Source organism: Equus caballus, chromosome 28 (assembly GCF_041296265.1).
Source record: "Equus caballus isolate H_3958 breed thoroughbred chromosome 28, TB-T2T, whole genome shotgun sequence".
NCBI classification, from domain to species: Eukaryota; Metazoa; Chordata; class Mammalia; order Perissodactyla; family Equidae; genus Equus; species Equus caballus.
Window position 1 is genome coordinate 44,845,894 of NC_091711.1, and position 16,607 is coordinate 44,862,500.

Here is a 16,607-nt window from a genome sequence, read left to right on the forward strand (position 1 = left end):
GGCGGCCCAGGGTTTCACCAGTTCAGATCCTGGATACAGACCTAGCACCACTCATCAGGCCATGCTGAGGTGGCATCCCACACAGCACAACCAGAAAGACCTACAAGTAGAATATACAACTATGTACCAGGGGGCTTTGGAGAGAAGAAGAAAAAAAAAAAAGATTGGCAACAGATGTTAGCTCAGGTGCCAATGTTAGAAAAAGAAAGGGCAGAATGGGTGCTGGCCTGGTGACGTAGTGGTTAAATTCGCACACAGCACACCGACAGCCTGGGGTTCACAGGCTCAGATTCCAGGTGCAGACCTACACATTGCTTAAGCCATGCTGTGGTGGTGTCCCACACACAAAATAGAGGAAGACTGGCACAGACGTTAGCTCAGCAACAATCTTCCTCAAGCAAAAAGAGGAAGATTGGCAATAGATGTTAGCTCAGGGCCAATCTTCCTCACCACCACCCCCACCCCTCAAAAAACAAGGCAGAATGGAGGAAGAGAAGGTTGCCTCACCTGGTGGTATTCTCACCAGGTACAGACCAGAAACAGACCCACAGGGCTGGAGGGAGGAAGGAACAGGGAGTTGCTGTCTAATGGGGATAGAGTTTGAGTTGGGAAGATGGAAAAGTTCTGGAGATGGATGGTGGTAACAGCTAGACAACAATGTGAATGTACTTAATGCCACAGAATTATACACTTAAAAATAGTTAAAATGGAAAATTTTATGTATATTTTACCGCAATAAAAAAATAAATTTTAATTTAAAAGAAAAAAAGGAACAGATTCACACATATCTCTAAACTGTCTATATGACAGAGGTGGTGTCCCAAGGTGCAGAGGGGCGTCTCAAAAGTGATGCTTACTCAATCAATCATCCACAGGGAAGAAAAACTGGCTTCCTACTTCACATCAAACACAAAAACCAATTACAAAAATCAACTCCAGGTAGACTAAGGCTCAATGAGAAAAGCAAAAGTTTAAATTGTTAAAAGAAAATATACAAGAATATCTCTATGACCTCAAAGCAGGGAATGTCCTTTAAAAAGTCATTAAGAATATCTATCATAAAAGAAAAGATTAATATAGTCAACTACATTGAAATTAAAAATGTTTAACAAAAGACCACATAATGAAAAGACATGGCACAAACCAGGAGATATCTGTACCTCATATAACCAAAAAGTTGATTAGCATACAGAGTGTATAAATAACCAATACAAATCAATAAGAAAAATACAGACAACCCAAGAGAAAAATGGGAAAAGATTTGATCAGGCATTCACCAAAGAGAACCCATGAATTGCTAATACCCATGTGAAAAGATGCTCACCCTCCTCAGTGAGCAGGGAGAGGGAAATTACAGCCAGAATGAGATAACGTTTGATACCCACTAGATGGGTGCAAGGAAGAAGTGTGACAACAGCCAGCATGGGAGATGTGGGCAGTGGGAACCTGCATACGTGGCAGATGGGAGCGTAAACTGGCACAGTCACCTGGGATTTCTGCATGTTGAGCACACTGGACCCCAGGAGCCAGCAAGTCTAGTCCTAAGTACAAATCTTAGAGAAATGAGTGCATAAGTGCACCAGGAGACTATATAAAGAAGGCTTATAGCTGCAGTACAGTCATGTGTCACTTAACAACAGGGACACATTTGGAGAAATGCGGTGTTAGGTGATTTCCTTGTTGTGCAAACATCATAGAGTGTCTTACACAAACAGAGATGGTATAGCCCACTACACCTCTAGGCTTTATGGCACTAATCTTATGGGACCATGATCGTACACCATATATGTGGTCCATTGTTGACCAAATGTTGTTATGTGGCACATGACTGCGCTCCTAATGGTCAAAAGATGGAAGCACCTCAATATCTGCCGACAGGAGAATGACAAATTGTAGTCTATGCATGTGGTGGTTAATTTTACGTGTCAACTTGATTGGGCTGTGACGTGCCCAAATATTTGCCCAAACTTTATCCTGGGTGTTTCTGCAAAGGTGTTTTGGGATAAGATTAACGTTTTAACTGGTAAAGTAGATTGCTCCCCATAAAGTGGGTGGGCCCAGATCCGATGAGTTGAAGGCCTGAATAGAACAAAAAAACCAACCTTCCCCCAAGAGGGAATTCTCTACATACCAGCCTTCAGACTGGACAGGAAATGCAGTATCGGTTTCCTGGGGCTCGAGCCCGCTGGCCTGCATGGCAGACTTGGGCTTGCTAGTCTGCATAATCATGTGAGCCAATTCCTCAAGATAGATCTCTTCCTATATATATACACATCCTATTGGTTCTGTTTCTCCGGAGAAACACAATGCACACAATGGAGTATTATTCAGTAGTAAAAATGAAGGAAAAATGCAATTTGCAGATTACTTGATTCCGTTTTTATAAAGATCATAAATAAAAACTCAATAAATTTAAAGATACATATATTTGTGTAAGTATTCTTTTTTTAAAAAAGCAAAGGAATGACGGAATGATAAAATATCCTGGAGTACCTTTACCCCTGGCAGGAAGCACCCACTAGGAGCTGTGGTGCACGACAGTTTCAAGCTGGGAGGCTGGCTTTGAGGTTTTCATTATTATGCTTCAAAACTTACATATCCATCACCCATTGTTTATATCAATTTTAAGTTGTCTAATAAAACATTTCTAAACTAGAATTAGACAAGAAAAGTGCCATAAGAAAGACACAAGGAAAGAGATACAGGCATTCAATAAACACAAGGCCAAAAGCAGGCCAATGCTGAGATCTGCCCCCTCCCAGCAAGGCATTCCGTGGCAGTCTGCAAGGTCCAGTCTGACCTGAAGCCACCCAGGGTTCAGAGCATTCAGGCCTTCCCTCCCTCTCTCATTTTATTTGCATGTGGAAGAGGAAGGCGCAGGTTAGAAATTATGACTGAGCTAATTCCTCACAGAGAGTACAGAAGCATCGGAGTCTGCCAGGTTAACCGGCCTGTTGCTGACCCTCGGGCTCTAGATGTCACACTTGGTTCCCAGTACTCCTCCTACTACGAGGAAACTGCTCCCCTGGCCATTTTGAGTCGGTTTGTTACTTTAACAATCCTCTTCCCCACCCAACCCCAGGAATTCATTCCTGTTCCTGTGGTGGGAGGCCAGGAGCCACACCTACGTGGTGAAAGGCCAATGGGAAGTGCAGACCTCAGAACAGGCAGTCACAGGCTCCAGAGAGAGAAGAGAAACACAGGGCCAGTTCACGCTGGACAGACACTGCCAGCACTGCTCCTCTGGCCCCTCTCCCCAGGAGCCCATCAAGTCCACAGGATCACCTGGGGGTTCACAGATGTGTGCTGCACGCAGGCCTCCCTGCCATGCCTGGAGCTTAACTGAATGGCCACTTAATGTGCTTGTTGCTGGGTTCTGGTAAATATTTTTGTATTTATATAGATTCCTTCTATGACCATTTTAGTTAGATTTTTATTAGGATTAGCTACTGAATTACCTTATATGCCTTTCAAACATTGGCTAATTTAGTCAATATAGGTTTTCCTTTTAATTCTATGTAGTGAGTTGTTAAGCATGACATTAACTGAGCACTTAGTATGCACAAGCCCTGCTCTAACCACTTTGCATGTATTATCCCATTTAGTCCTGACATCAACCCTCCACAATGATACTATTCTTGTCCTGCTAATTTTACAGATGAGGAGACTGAAGATCAGGAAGATTAAATAATTTGGCCAAAGTCAGAGTTAGCAGATGGCAGGACTGGGACACACCATGCTCTAAGCCCTGAGCCAGAACTCCCTCCAGCCAACACAATTCCTTGTGTTAGGCTATCTTTGTACTTCTGGAATAAACCTTACTTGGTGATGGAGAATTAATCTTTTAACACACTACTGTATCCAAATTATTATTTTATTCAGAAATAAATTTAGAAATGTTACAAATATATATATAAACACATACATGCATACATACACACACAGGAAATTAGTCTATAGTCTTCTCTAGACCACAGACGGAAGAGGAAACCTAACACTATAAGGAAACAGGTAGGCATATTTAACTACATAAAAACCTTTAAATTGTATGGGAAAAAAGACATCTAAATAAATTACAGACACAAGAGCCAGGGGGCATATTTGCAATACATACAACAAAGGATTTAGAGCCCAGTATACAAAGAGTTCCCAAAAACTGAAAAGAAAAACATTCCAACCGGGGGAACAAATGGACAAAGGACATGAATATAGAATTCACAGAAGAAGAAATTCCACTGGCCAATAAACATGTGAAATGATGCTCAACTTCACTAGTACTCAGGAAAACATAAATTAAAATAATACTGGGATACGATTTTCACCCATCAGATTAGCAAAAACCCACATCCAGCGCTTGTGGAAATGCCCGGAAAAGGGTGTACTCAGACACTGTTGGTGTAAGTATGACCTACAGAAAGGCTGAAGGAACTCAATCTGGCCTAACTACCAAAACCACTGACCTGGAGAGCGATCCAGGGGACAGCATTCATTCACTCACTCAACAATCCACACCTACAATTTGCAGAGCACTCTGTTAGATCTTTGTTCTCAGAGAACTTAAATTCAAGGGTAAGCTAAAGAGAAGTGAAAACAGCAAGTTGCTGAGTGAGGCCTGCAGCATGTTCTTCCTTCTATTACAACATGCACTGATGCCCGTGAGAGTCTGCAGAAAGCTGTGGAAGGCTGTGCGGCACCAAGGCGGGCAACGCTGTTCATGTGAGTGCTGGGCTGGAGGTTTACTACCTCCGTGTGTTCTGCTTGGCATGAGCATACAGTAACAAATGCAATAACCTGCAACTTTAAGAAAGCTAACAAAGAATATTGTGGGGCTGGCCCTGTCACCAAGTGGTTAAGTTCATGCGCTCCGCTTCGGCGGCCCAGGGTTTCACCAGTTCGGATCCTGGGCACGGACATGACACTGCTCAGCAGGCCATTCTGAGGCGGCATCCCACATAGCACAACCAGAAGAACCTACAACTACAATATGCAACTACGTACTGGGGGCCTTTGGGGAGAAGAAGAAGAAGAAGAAAAAAGAAGATTGGCAACAGATGTTAGCTCAGGTGCCAATCTAAAAAGAAAAAGAAGAATATTGGAAACAGTTTTGTTTACACACAACAAAAGAAGAGCACAAGGTCCACAACAAGCTGGTGGCAGAGCCAAGAGTCTACCCTCTGTCTAGCTGATTGACTGCAAAGCTGAGATCTTCACTCCCAGAAGATACTTTTCCTCACTTGAGCGTACCCACCCACCATACAGGACAACACACAGGAAGGCTCCATGCCCACACCAACAGTGGGTTTCGGGAGGCAGTGTAGCAACATTTCTTGCATTTCTATGAATTACAATATTTCTTGAGTTCCTGTGGATGCTATGCTATGCTTTGTAGGCTCTAGAAATTCAGGTAGACACATTTGAGACACATACAAAAGTGTATTTACCTCCTGGCTGCATCCTGGCCCTTGGTTAAGGTATACCCCAATTCATGGGGCGCTCTACAAAGCGTTTCCGAACGTGCTGTTCCTTGCCCAGCACCCATTCCTCCTCCTTCTGGCAACAGCATTCCAACTGTGCTCTACCCCTTGGAAATAATCGTCCCTTCCCTGGCTACTTTTCAGGTTCCCTCCGAGTCTGTGAGGCCACCCCATACAGTGTCTCCCAAGGATGTGCTTTTATGCTCAGGTTAGCTTAGGACCACAGAACCATGACTGGTACGCTGTTTCCTGACTGAAAGGAACACCATTCCTCTTGACCCATCCCCTGCAGCAGAGCAGACGACAGGGGTATTATGAAGCTTTGTCACTTAGGAGAAACCATGCGCCTCTACAAAGGCTTGAGACACAGAAACTTCAAAAACACTTCAGATGTTCTTACCGCTGCCCAAGGCCCAGTGATAGTTACATCTGTTTCCATCTCCACTTACAGAAAAATATTCAACTATACACAGAAAGAAATGAATGGCCCAGGTCAATACTGACTTCTCCATGAATTCTCGGAACCCTTCCTGCTGGGAGCACATGCTCTCTCTGAAGGCATCTCCCACTTTTTCACTTGTGCTATAGTTACTGAAATACAGACACTGCCCCCATTAGGCTAAAAGCTTCCTGAGAGCAGAATCCCTGTCTAAATTACTAAACTACCTTGGCATAGTGACCACATGTGGCATACAGACCCACACATTGCCCAGTGTGCTAAACAAGTGTTTGTCTCGAAACCTGTTTATGTCAATTACACATATACATATATATGTATTTATAAATATACATTTATTTATATTTATAAATGTTTATTTATATTTATACATTTATGTTTATGTGTAAATATATTTACATATTTATAAATATATTTATAAATATGTATGTATATGTATATATACATGTGTATATATACATACACACACTTAACTATATAAACCTATAATATAATTGTACAGTTGTTTCTGTGAAAACCACAAGTTGCTAAAATTAAAAACATTTTTTTAAACCTTAACTAAATTATAGATGTGGTAAGACAGGTAAAACAAGTATAAAGAATTGGGTGAAAATTTGTAAAAATCTAGGATTTAGCAACTCAGGTTGCTTCACGGATCCAAGTTCTCAGTCCTCTTCAAGCAAAACCAAATATCAAGCACAATAAATTATAGGTGTGATTTATTTAAGAAAACAACTGACAATTCTGATCAGCAGATTCAAAGTAAAAGAAAAGATCAACAAAAGGTTGGCACATGAGATACATTGATTTTTTTTAAGTTAAAAATAAAACGCCTATGGGCCAGCCTGGTGGCATAGCAGTTAAGTTCGCGCGCTCCACTCTGGTGGCCCAGGGTTCAGCAGCTCAGATCCCAGGCACAGACCTAGCGCCATTTATCAAGCCATGCTGTGGCAGCATCCTGCATGTAAAAGTAGAGGAGGATGGGCACAGATGTTAGCTCAGGGCCAATCTTCCTCAGCAGAAAGACAAGGATTGGTGGCGGATGTTAGCTCAGGGCTAGTCTTCCTCACATCAAGGCATCTTGACTGAGCCCCACAGCCTGGCCCATAGAAACGTCCAGAGTCAGGACGTTCGAGCTTTAGTTTCAAAATTGACAATTCCCTTGCTCTTGTAGTCTCACTCAAGCAACCGCAAGTTGATTTCCCTTTTCTCAGAATTAACGCAGAAAAAGCAAGCATCAGACAAGGAAGAAACATGACAAAGAAGACCAGGAGCTATACTGGGAGATTTAAAAGAGGGAAATGATAGCTGGCAAAAGAGAACCTGCCCAACAGAAAAGGAAAAGCAATCCAAACTAAGCAAAACGATGCGGCTGTTGTAAGGCACAAAGCTCGGCCACAGAAGTGGTCAGCAAGTCTGGCCAACATCCCAGCTATTTAGGAAACAGCAGTGGCCATTCAACTGAAACATCCACAAGTACAAATCAAGGGCAGCATTACTCTAGTTAAATGAAATTAAAAGGAATGGCACCCCCTCCCCTTTCCAACACGCTACCACCAGACCAGCTTGATCCCACGGCACCTCAGATCTCACACCTCGACTGCTCATTCTCTCCACACACTCATCGGGGCCTCGCCAGGCCAGCAGTGTTCTGAGAGGAGAGGAGAGGAAACAGACAGGCCCCTGCTCGTGTGACGGCAACACCCTAACACAGGGATGGAGGTAACACAAACTGTGATCCATGTGGGAGCACAGTGACTTCAGACATACAACAGAGAGCGCAGGACAAGGAGTAACATCTGACTGAGTGGGCAGGGAGGGCCCATTCAGGAGGCAGCTTTGGTGCTGACCTGAAACATGAAAAGCAGACGGCCAGGCAAAGGACTGTCCCGGAAGTGAGAACCACATGTGCCAAGACCCTAAGAAGGAGTAGTTGCTATGGCATCAAACATTTGCCTCTCTACATCTAAGCTCCATCCTTTTCTATCCATTCCAGAAAACCTTCCTGAAACCCACATCTGATATCCCCTTATTCTTCTGCTTAAAAATCTTTGTTGACTCCCAGCGCCTATATAATAAAGTCCCTGTGAACCAAACTTCTTGAGTGAATTTACTTGTTTGTAAATTACACACACCCACACACATAGAGATACAAACATCTCCACTTCCTCCATGAAGCCTTCTCTGACTACTGACTCCCTGGCTGCGCGCACAGTCCTCTCACCTCATACCACTGGGACAGCTGTAGAGTTCATCTCTCCCTACATACTTGGTTAACGAAAGAAGACATTTCCCTTGGGTGGGGTGTGTCCACATCTCTACCCCACACACAGACCAGCACGGAGCTGCGCACATCACAGCATTCAGACGAACACAGGACAGACATCACCGACATTCCGACACAGAGCTGTGTGTGAGCAGAGGCCAAATGCTCACATCTCAGGCTGCCCTTGCTGCTCTCTGCAGCCTGGCACAGACCCACTGGACACTGAGAGAAGGGGCTGTGCCAAGGAGCTCAAGGGTGTGGTGTACCTACCAGCCCCACGGTATAGGGGAAAAACCAAAAGAGATCCAGCTTCAAATCCTGCCTCTGCACTTACTAGCCGTGTGACCCTGAAAAATACGTTAACTACCTCTCTAAGCCTGTTTCCTTAGTATGTAAACAGGAAATAACAGTATTAGCCTTACAGCACCACAGCAAGAGTCGGCTATAATGTATGTGAAGTACCTGCCACATTGGTCACACTGTTACCATATGGGCTGGATAGCTCTCTACAGAGCAGAACTCCATCTCAAGCCCCTAGATAACACCCCTAAACACAGCCAGCTCTTCCCCTCAGGGACCTCACTGGCCACCCACCATAGTGGTTCAAAATCACCGACTCTGAATTCAGGAACAACCACTCCACACACCATGTTCAGAAGTCAGGCACACGCCGAGAGCAGGAGTGGACCATAACCAAATAAAACTTGAACTCATTTCATAAAGATACAATTCATCATTCTATTTCTCTTACCTCCCTCTGCTCCCCCAAATATAAAAGTAGACAGGTGAGACTAATTAATCTTGCCTCCTAGTAATTACAGGGAAAAATACATTATACAATGAACTGGAAATTTAGTTCAAACTAAATTCTCAACAACCCATAAGAGTCCAGCCTCAGGGTCCATAGGCCAAAAGTCTAATGGCTCCTGGAGCTCCAGCAGCTGAAGAGTAAAACCATGTACTCACAGGCATGCGGACAGTGAAATGCAGCAGAACATTTCTAAATAGCTGTCTGGACCAAACAGTTCAGTTAACATTCCTCGCCAAACTTGCTTCTCTTTCAAAAAGAGACACCAAACTAGACTTGATCCATTCTAATCCATGCTGGCCCCAACATTCAAAAGAAACATTTTCAAAAACTCTATTTATTGAGCTCACCATAAAAATCACAATGGTAACACACACATTTGGGGAAGAAAATGTAGAAACTTAAATTATGATCTAAAAGACAGTCAAAGAAATAGTATGTTTCTTAACACAGTAGGAAACTCATTCTCAGAGGGGAAAAAAGATCTATGTAAGCCTCACTCAGGATTTAAAGGAATTGATGAACGTCGCTTTTTAAATGCATCAACGTTACTTTCCCCATGAAGTCAGCCCTGGGCCTCAGATGATCATAAACCAACATATCTGAGAACTGAGGCTCCTCATATTATTCATGCCAAATTTGTGCATCCCGCAAATTTGTCTGCCTGTCTGTTATATGCCAACACAGAGAGAACTGTGGATTCCAATATAAAAGGCAGTCCCTGCCGCCCACCTCACCAAGTTCCCGCTCCAGATCGACGGAAGACCAGCAGGGCATCAGCCAATGATCCCATTATGTGAGAAGCGCTAGGACAGGAGTGCACTCTGCAGGCCCCAGAGCAGGATGCCGGGGCGGGACAGCAGGTAATGTGAAACTTAGCGAGTTTTCAGAGATGAGCAGGAGGTCAGCAGGCAAAGCAGGGAAGAAAGGGCACTTACAGCAGAGTGAACAGAGGTTGAAGGGGTAAGCAGGGGCCAGATCACAAGTTCGGATTTTATTGTGATGGCAACAGGGAGCCACTAAAGAATTCAAATCTCGTCAAACAGCCCCACTGCTGATAAGGAAATGAAGACTCAGGAAAGCCATAGAAACCACTCTTCCTGCTTTGGTTCATAAGAGTTAATGAAAAACATTAAACCAAATCCCTCCTCCAACATTCAAGAATGGAAATCATGGCCCAAAGACTTCTTATATCTGGCTTTCTCTGTGCCTCAGCTTTCTCATCTGTAAAATGGGCTGTAGCCCCCCATAAGGTTGTTGTGATATGGGTAAAGGGCTGAGAGCCGAGGAGGAGCTCCAGTGCTGTGACGGGCTGGTGCTGGTACTAGTTGTGCCAATTCTAGTAGCACCAGCAGTACATGAGTCAAGACCAACTGCCCGCAGGAAAAAAAGCAGGCGAAGACTTGACCACCTTCTGTGAAGCTGCTGAGCAGTGACACAAAGGCAGAGGCTGCTCAACCTCTTTGTGACTGAAGGGAAAAGGAGAATGAACATCCAGACCTGCACACACCGTCATAAAGCTGGGCCAAGCGGGGCCAGGAGCCCAGGGTGGAGCCACGTTCCCTCAGTCTGATGGCAGGTGACACCACTGCCAGCCCAACTTCCTCAGCTGCAGCCCTGTCCCCAGCCTGGGCCACACTCCACCCACCCAGGCACAGAAGGCTTATTGTCCCCTCATCATTTTGTACCTGGCAGGCCTCCACAGGCACCTCTGGAAATGAGACATTGCCCAGAACCCAACCACCAGAAAGTCCTTAAAGGCTCTGTGCCCAGGGGTCTAGAGGCCCAGAGTGGAGGGAGAGACGGCATGGGATCCCAGCAGCATCTCCCAGTCCCTTTCTCACACACTGCCCAGTGACAGCTCCTCTGCCATCAAGGGGCTCAACACACACGTGAAACGGAGAAAAAACCAGGCTGTGTGAAGCTGATGACAACAGTAAACAGTCAGGAAAGGGAAGAGATCTGTGTGCAGAGAACCACAATTCCCAGACCTTTGGATTTCACTAACTAAAAATTTTTCCCCAAAATTTGGGGGACTTTTCAACAAATGGTGCCAAAACAAGTGGATATCCACAGGTGAAGAAAATAAACTTCAATCCATACCTTAGGCTATACACAAAAAATAACTCAAAATGGATCACAGACCTAAATGTAAAACCTAAAACTAAAAACTTCTAAGAGAAAACATTTGTGTTTTTTTGTTTTGGTTTTCTGCTGAGGAAGATTTGCCCCAAGCTAACATCCGCTGCCAATCTTCCTCTTTTTGTATGTGAGTCGCTGCCACAGCATGGCCTGACAGATGAGTGGCGTAGATCTGTGCCCAGGAACCCAACCCAGGTCGCCAAACCAGAGTGCACCAAACTTAACCACTAGGCCACTAGGGCTGGCCTGAAAAAACATTTGTGACCTAGGATTAAGCAAAGATTTCAGCTATGACACCAACCAAAAAAGCAGAAACCACAGAACAAACTGACTTCATCAAATTTTTTAAACTTCTGCTCTTCAAAAGACACTATTAAGAGAATAAAAAGACTAGCTTCTGACTGGGAGAAAATATTTGCAAATCATATATTTGGTAAAGGACTTGTATCCAGAATATATAAAGAAATCTCAAAACTAAGTAATAATTTTTTAAGTGGGCAAGTGATTTGAACAAATACTTCACCAAGGAAGATATACAGATAGCAAAGAAGCACATGAAAGGATGCTCAACACAATTAGTCATTAGGAAAATGCAAATTAAAACCACAATGATACATCACACAAACCTATCAGAATAGCAAAAATTATAAAAACTGACCTGGGGCTGGCCAGGTGATGTAGTGGTTAGGTTTGCAGGCTCTGCTTCTGCAGCCTGGGGTTCATGGGTCTGGAACCCAGGCACAGACCTACACATCACTCATCAAGCCATCCTGTGGCAGTGTCCCACATACAAAGTGGAGGAGGAGTGGTATAGATGTTAGCTCAGTGAAATTCTTCCTCAAGCAAAAGGAGGAAGATTGGCAACACATGTTAGCTCAGGGTTAATCTTCCTCAACAACAACAACAACAAAAAAGACTGACCATACCAAGTATTGGTGAGGATCTGGAGGAACTGGAATTCACACACACTGCTGGTGGAAATGTAATATGGTTCAGCACTTTCAAGGTAAAAAACAGCTTGGCAGTGTCTCAAAAAGTTAAACAAACACTACCATATCATCCAGCCATTCACTCTAGTATTTACCCAAGAGAATAAAAGCCTATGTCCGTACAAAGACTTGTATACAAATGTTCAAGGCAGCTTTATTTGTAATAGCCCCAAACAACAACAGCCCAAATGTCCATCAATAGGTGAATGGATAAACAAAGCGTGGCATAGCCACACAAGGATTAAAAAGAATGAAATATTGATATACACTATAACATGGATGAATCTCACAATAATTTTGCTGAGTGAAAGAAGCCAAACTAAAAAGAGTATATACTGTATGATTCCATTTATGTAAAATTCTAGAAAATGCAAACTAACCTACAGTGACAGAGAGCAGACCAGCAGCTGCCTGGGAGTAGGGAGGGGCAGGCGGAAGGGACTATAAAGTGGCTCAGGGAAACTTTTGAAAGTGATGGATATGTTCATTATCTTGACTGTGGTGATAGCCTAAGGGGTTTATTCATATGTAAAACTTATCAAATTGTACGCTTTAAATATGTGCAACTATTGTCCGATAATTATACTCAACAAAACTTTAAAATTTTGGAGAACAATTACACAAGGCTGCTAACTTTTCATTTTGTCAAGTAAGAATACTCTACAAACTACCACTCTCATCACCAACACTAAAAGAAAGGACATTTTAAAACTAAAAGATCCAACGGTCACAATTTTATACTAAAAGAGAGCCCTTCCCTAGAAAAGGCAGTTGCTAACCTTAACATATAAAAACTACACTGTCCTTATTTTTCTCACATTGGTCAGAACACTGTTTCAGACCAGCTTTTGTGACCCTCTGGGTGGGGACGCCGCTGAAGGTCCCTGATCCTCAGGCGGTCCCCAGGCTCGTCTCCACCTCCACCCTGGCAGTTACTCCTGGAGAGGCGGCACTCCAGCTCCAGCAGCCCCGGGGACAGTCACGTGTACTGTGAGACACAGAGACTGTGGCAGTGACCCAAGACACTGAGTCCCTCCCCTCCCAGAGGACAAGAAGTCACAAGAAGAACGTGCCCCGAAAGGTTCCTTGAGTGCTGCCTTGCTGCAGAAGTGAACTTAATTGTTTCTAGAAGAGCTATTTACCCCCCAGCCAGAGTATCTGTGCTTCACTACAAGGAAAAGTTTCATATGTCAACATTAAAACTGTTCACTGGGAATCTTCCAGGCTAAAGTCCACGGAGCTGAAGTGGAAATAAAATATAAGCTCCGAAAAAGACCACAATATAGACTGGAATCCTTCTGATATTGTGCCAGAATGCTAACAGAATCCAAAAGATCTCAATCAGCCAAGTCCTAGAAGGAAACTTTGGGTAAAACGGCGCAGTGCGAGTGGTCCTCCTCCTGTGTGGCTGGTTTAGCGGTCAGAACAGCTGAGCAGGGCACAGGCCTGCTCTGGAACCCACCTCCCCAAGCCCCAGCTGTCAGACAGGGAGCAACACCTCTACAGGGTACCATGAGCAGCAGAGATGGCATGAGACAAGCACACTCAATAAGAAGCATGGACTTTGTTATTTCAAGAAACCAAATATACACTGAATCCAGGGCAGTGCCCTGGACAAACAAGCACCCACACGTGCACTCGTGGGAATACTCGAGCCTACACACCCAAGCTCCAGCCACATACCCTGTACACAGCCACCATTTGGCCACCTCTCAGCCTGGGGCAGGTGCACACAGTGGCAAAGTCCAACCTCAGTGGAACACAGCCAGGCAAGAGGCCCTCACAGGCCATGTAAGTGCACTAGGGGTAACTGGGACAGGGAATTCCAGGGTCTCTGTCCTCATGCACAGTCTAGAAGGGGAGGTACAGGTTTCAGGTAGGCATAACCCTTGGCCTTTCAGATTCCTCACCCTGTGGAGAGAGTCGTACTGGAAGAGGGCTCAGTGCAGGAGTCCCACATGGCACATCCGTCCTTGGAGCCACATCCCTGCAGCCAGGAAAAGAAGCCACAACAGCTGCCACCCGCCCCCCCCACCCACCCCACTCAGAAATCCTACAGGTTCTCTCTTGTCAGCCACCCCCAACCCCTCATTCCCCAATCTCCATCTTATTGGACTTCAATCCCAGATTCCTCCAACCCTGCCTCGCCCCTCCAGACTGGAAACTCCATTTAGAATAGAATGCCTCCCCAACTGTCTCTCAGGACGTGACTTCCAACAATGGCCCCTTGGTCGCATAACACAGGGACAAGTTCCCCCTCCCGGGCTTGGGGCTTCTCCGGACCCAACTGCCCAGGAAGAAAGACTGGACACTGCAACATGTAATTAGCACTGAGCCAAGCACAGTCAAGCCATTCCTCTACGATGTGAGCTGGCTGTACAGAAACCTAAGCCTGGCATTTAGGCATGTTTCAAAATAACTCCAAAGGTGTACTTTTGTGTTTGACAGAAGCTGTGGAAGCCTCAGAAGGAAGCAGAGCTATAAAGTTATTAAATGTAAATATTTAAAGAACTAGCAGCTGCCCATGCCAGGAGGATGCAGCTTGCAAACCTCCAGTCAGAATAATGATTCTGGCCTGTCAGGGACTGAGTGGAGATCACCAATGCTGTTTCATTCCACCCTCCACAGAGAATGCAGTTTTTTAAAGCAACTTTTCAGGACGTTACTCTGTCCATTGGGCAGTGCCTTAGAAGTTAAAACAAGAAAGCAACTGTCTGGTGTGGAAACCCCAGTGTGCACACAAATCTCATTAGGCAAGTACTAAATGATGTGGATTCCAAATGTCACTCATGAGGCAATTATTTGGGACTCAGGATGGAATTGTGCAATTTCGCTAATAGTAAATATGTATTTTTAGTAACTTAGTGTCTATAATGTCTACCATGTAGAGGCCTGAAAGCACGTTCCACTCATGGTTCCATCGATGAGCAAGGCAATTTGATGTGACTGCCACATAAAGATTAAATTTTTGACTGCTGACGGAACCAGTTAGAGAATAGAGATTGTCCAGGACAAAATGGTCACAATTAATTTTTCTATGGCATTTCTGATGATGTCCTCAGGCCTGGCTTGCTGAATTCCACAACCCCAAGCTGCTCACTGATCAAAAGCACACATCACACTTCTTGGCTGTGAGGCCTGTTACTTAACCTTCCTGAGCCCAGCTTTCCCCCTGCAAAACAAGTTGTCATAGGATAGGTGCAATCACGCACGGAAGAGGAGGGCACCTGGCAAAAAATAAGCCTCAATATAAAATCATTATGATAATGATGGTGGAATCAAAAATCAGTTCCGGAAGGTGAAAGCTGGATGGGAACTGGGAGGCCAGCAATGAGCCAGCCCCAAGCAGGCGGGAGGTGGCCTGGACACGCCCGCCCACTGAAGCTGGCCTTCCCTCCACACTGGGACATGTAAAGTCTCGGTCTCTTTTGTTCCTGCTGTAACCCCATGGCCTAGAACTGTGCCTGGCACGTGACAGACGTTCAAATATTTGTTGAACAAATGAATGGGGATTTATGAACCCATCAGAATTGCATGCAAAAAATGTTTGCGTCCATTTTGACAGGGAGAGAATCTATTTTCATGAAACTCTGAAGGAGATCTGAGACCCAAATATAGGTCAAGAAATATCGCTGACTTCTACCCACGTGTCTCAGAACACCAATGACCACAGTTAGATGAGTAGGGCAGCAAAGTCACAGAGCAAAATGTAACCAAGAGGAGAGCTTTCCTAGAAAACAGAAGGCTCCTCAAGGGCCAGCCCCCATGCAGTCACCAGCTTAGCCAGGGGCAGGCCCCAGACTTTCAGTCTGCGGTCTGGATTCGGGAATGTGCTTTGCAACTAGAGCCGCAGGTTAAGGAGGGAATAGGAATTTGTTGAATTTAAAAAAAAAGAAAATCACTCTGTAGCATGAAGGTACCCTGGGAGAGACAGGTGAAGGTGAGCGAGAGTCAGAGCTCCTAGAGGATTGAGGGATCCGGCAGAAGGCTCGATCCCTCGGATGTAAGCAGCTTTTCTACTGCCACAGGGACTGCAGACACTCCTTCTGCTTGAACCTGGTGTGGATTCTAAGCTCCAAACCTTGCTTCCAGTTAACAGCTCAGCCCAGCCACACTGGGGACTCCATTTCCCCAATATGCCCTGAGCCATGAGCCATGCAGATACCAGTTAGACAGAAGGACATACGCCAAAACACAGGGCAGAAAAAGGGCAAGGCAACAGGAAATGTCTACTGAACTATCCTCCAAAAGGACTCTTTTTTAAGATCAACAAGGCTAGATGATAGTACTTGTAGCATTCAATGATTGAGGAAATCAAGATGACAAAGGCTACTATAAATTCAAGTTTTAAAATGAATTGGTATTTTATTAATCATAATCAGGATCATTTTTATTCCGTAACACATAAATATTTTATCAGTGTATGTGTGTGTTTGTGTACAGGGCAGTAAAAAATCCATCTACAAACGAT

At 44.6% G+C, this 16,607-nt stretch overlaps 1 protein-coding gene across 4 annotated transcripts in view; it reads right to left on the reverse strand.

The window, feature by feature from the left end:
• The window catches only part of PACSIN2 (protein kinase C and casein kinase substrate in neurons 2), a 136,385-nt gene that overhangs the window by 107,048 nt on the left and 12,730 nt on the right, over nucleotides 1-16,607 (reverse strand). The gene's annotated exons all lie outside the window — the stretch shown is intronic.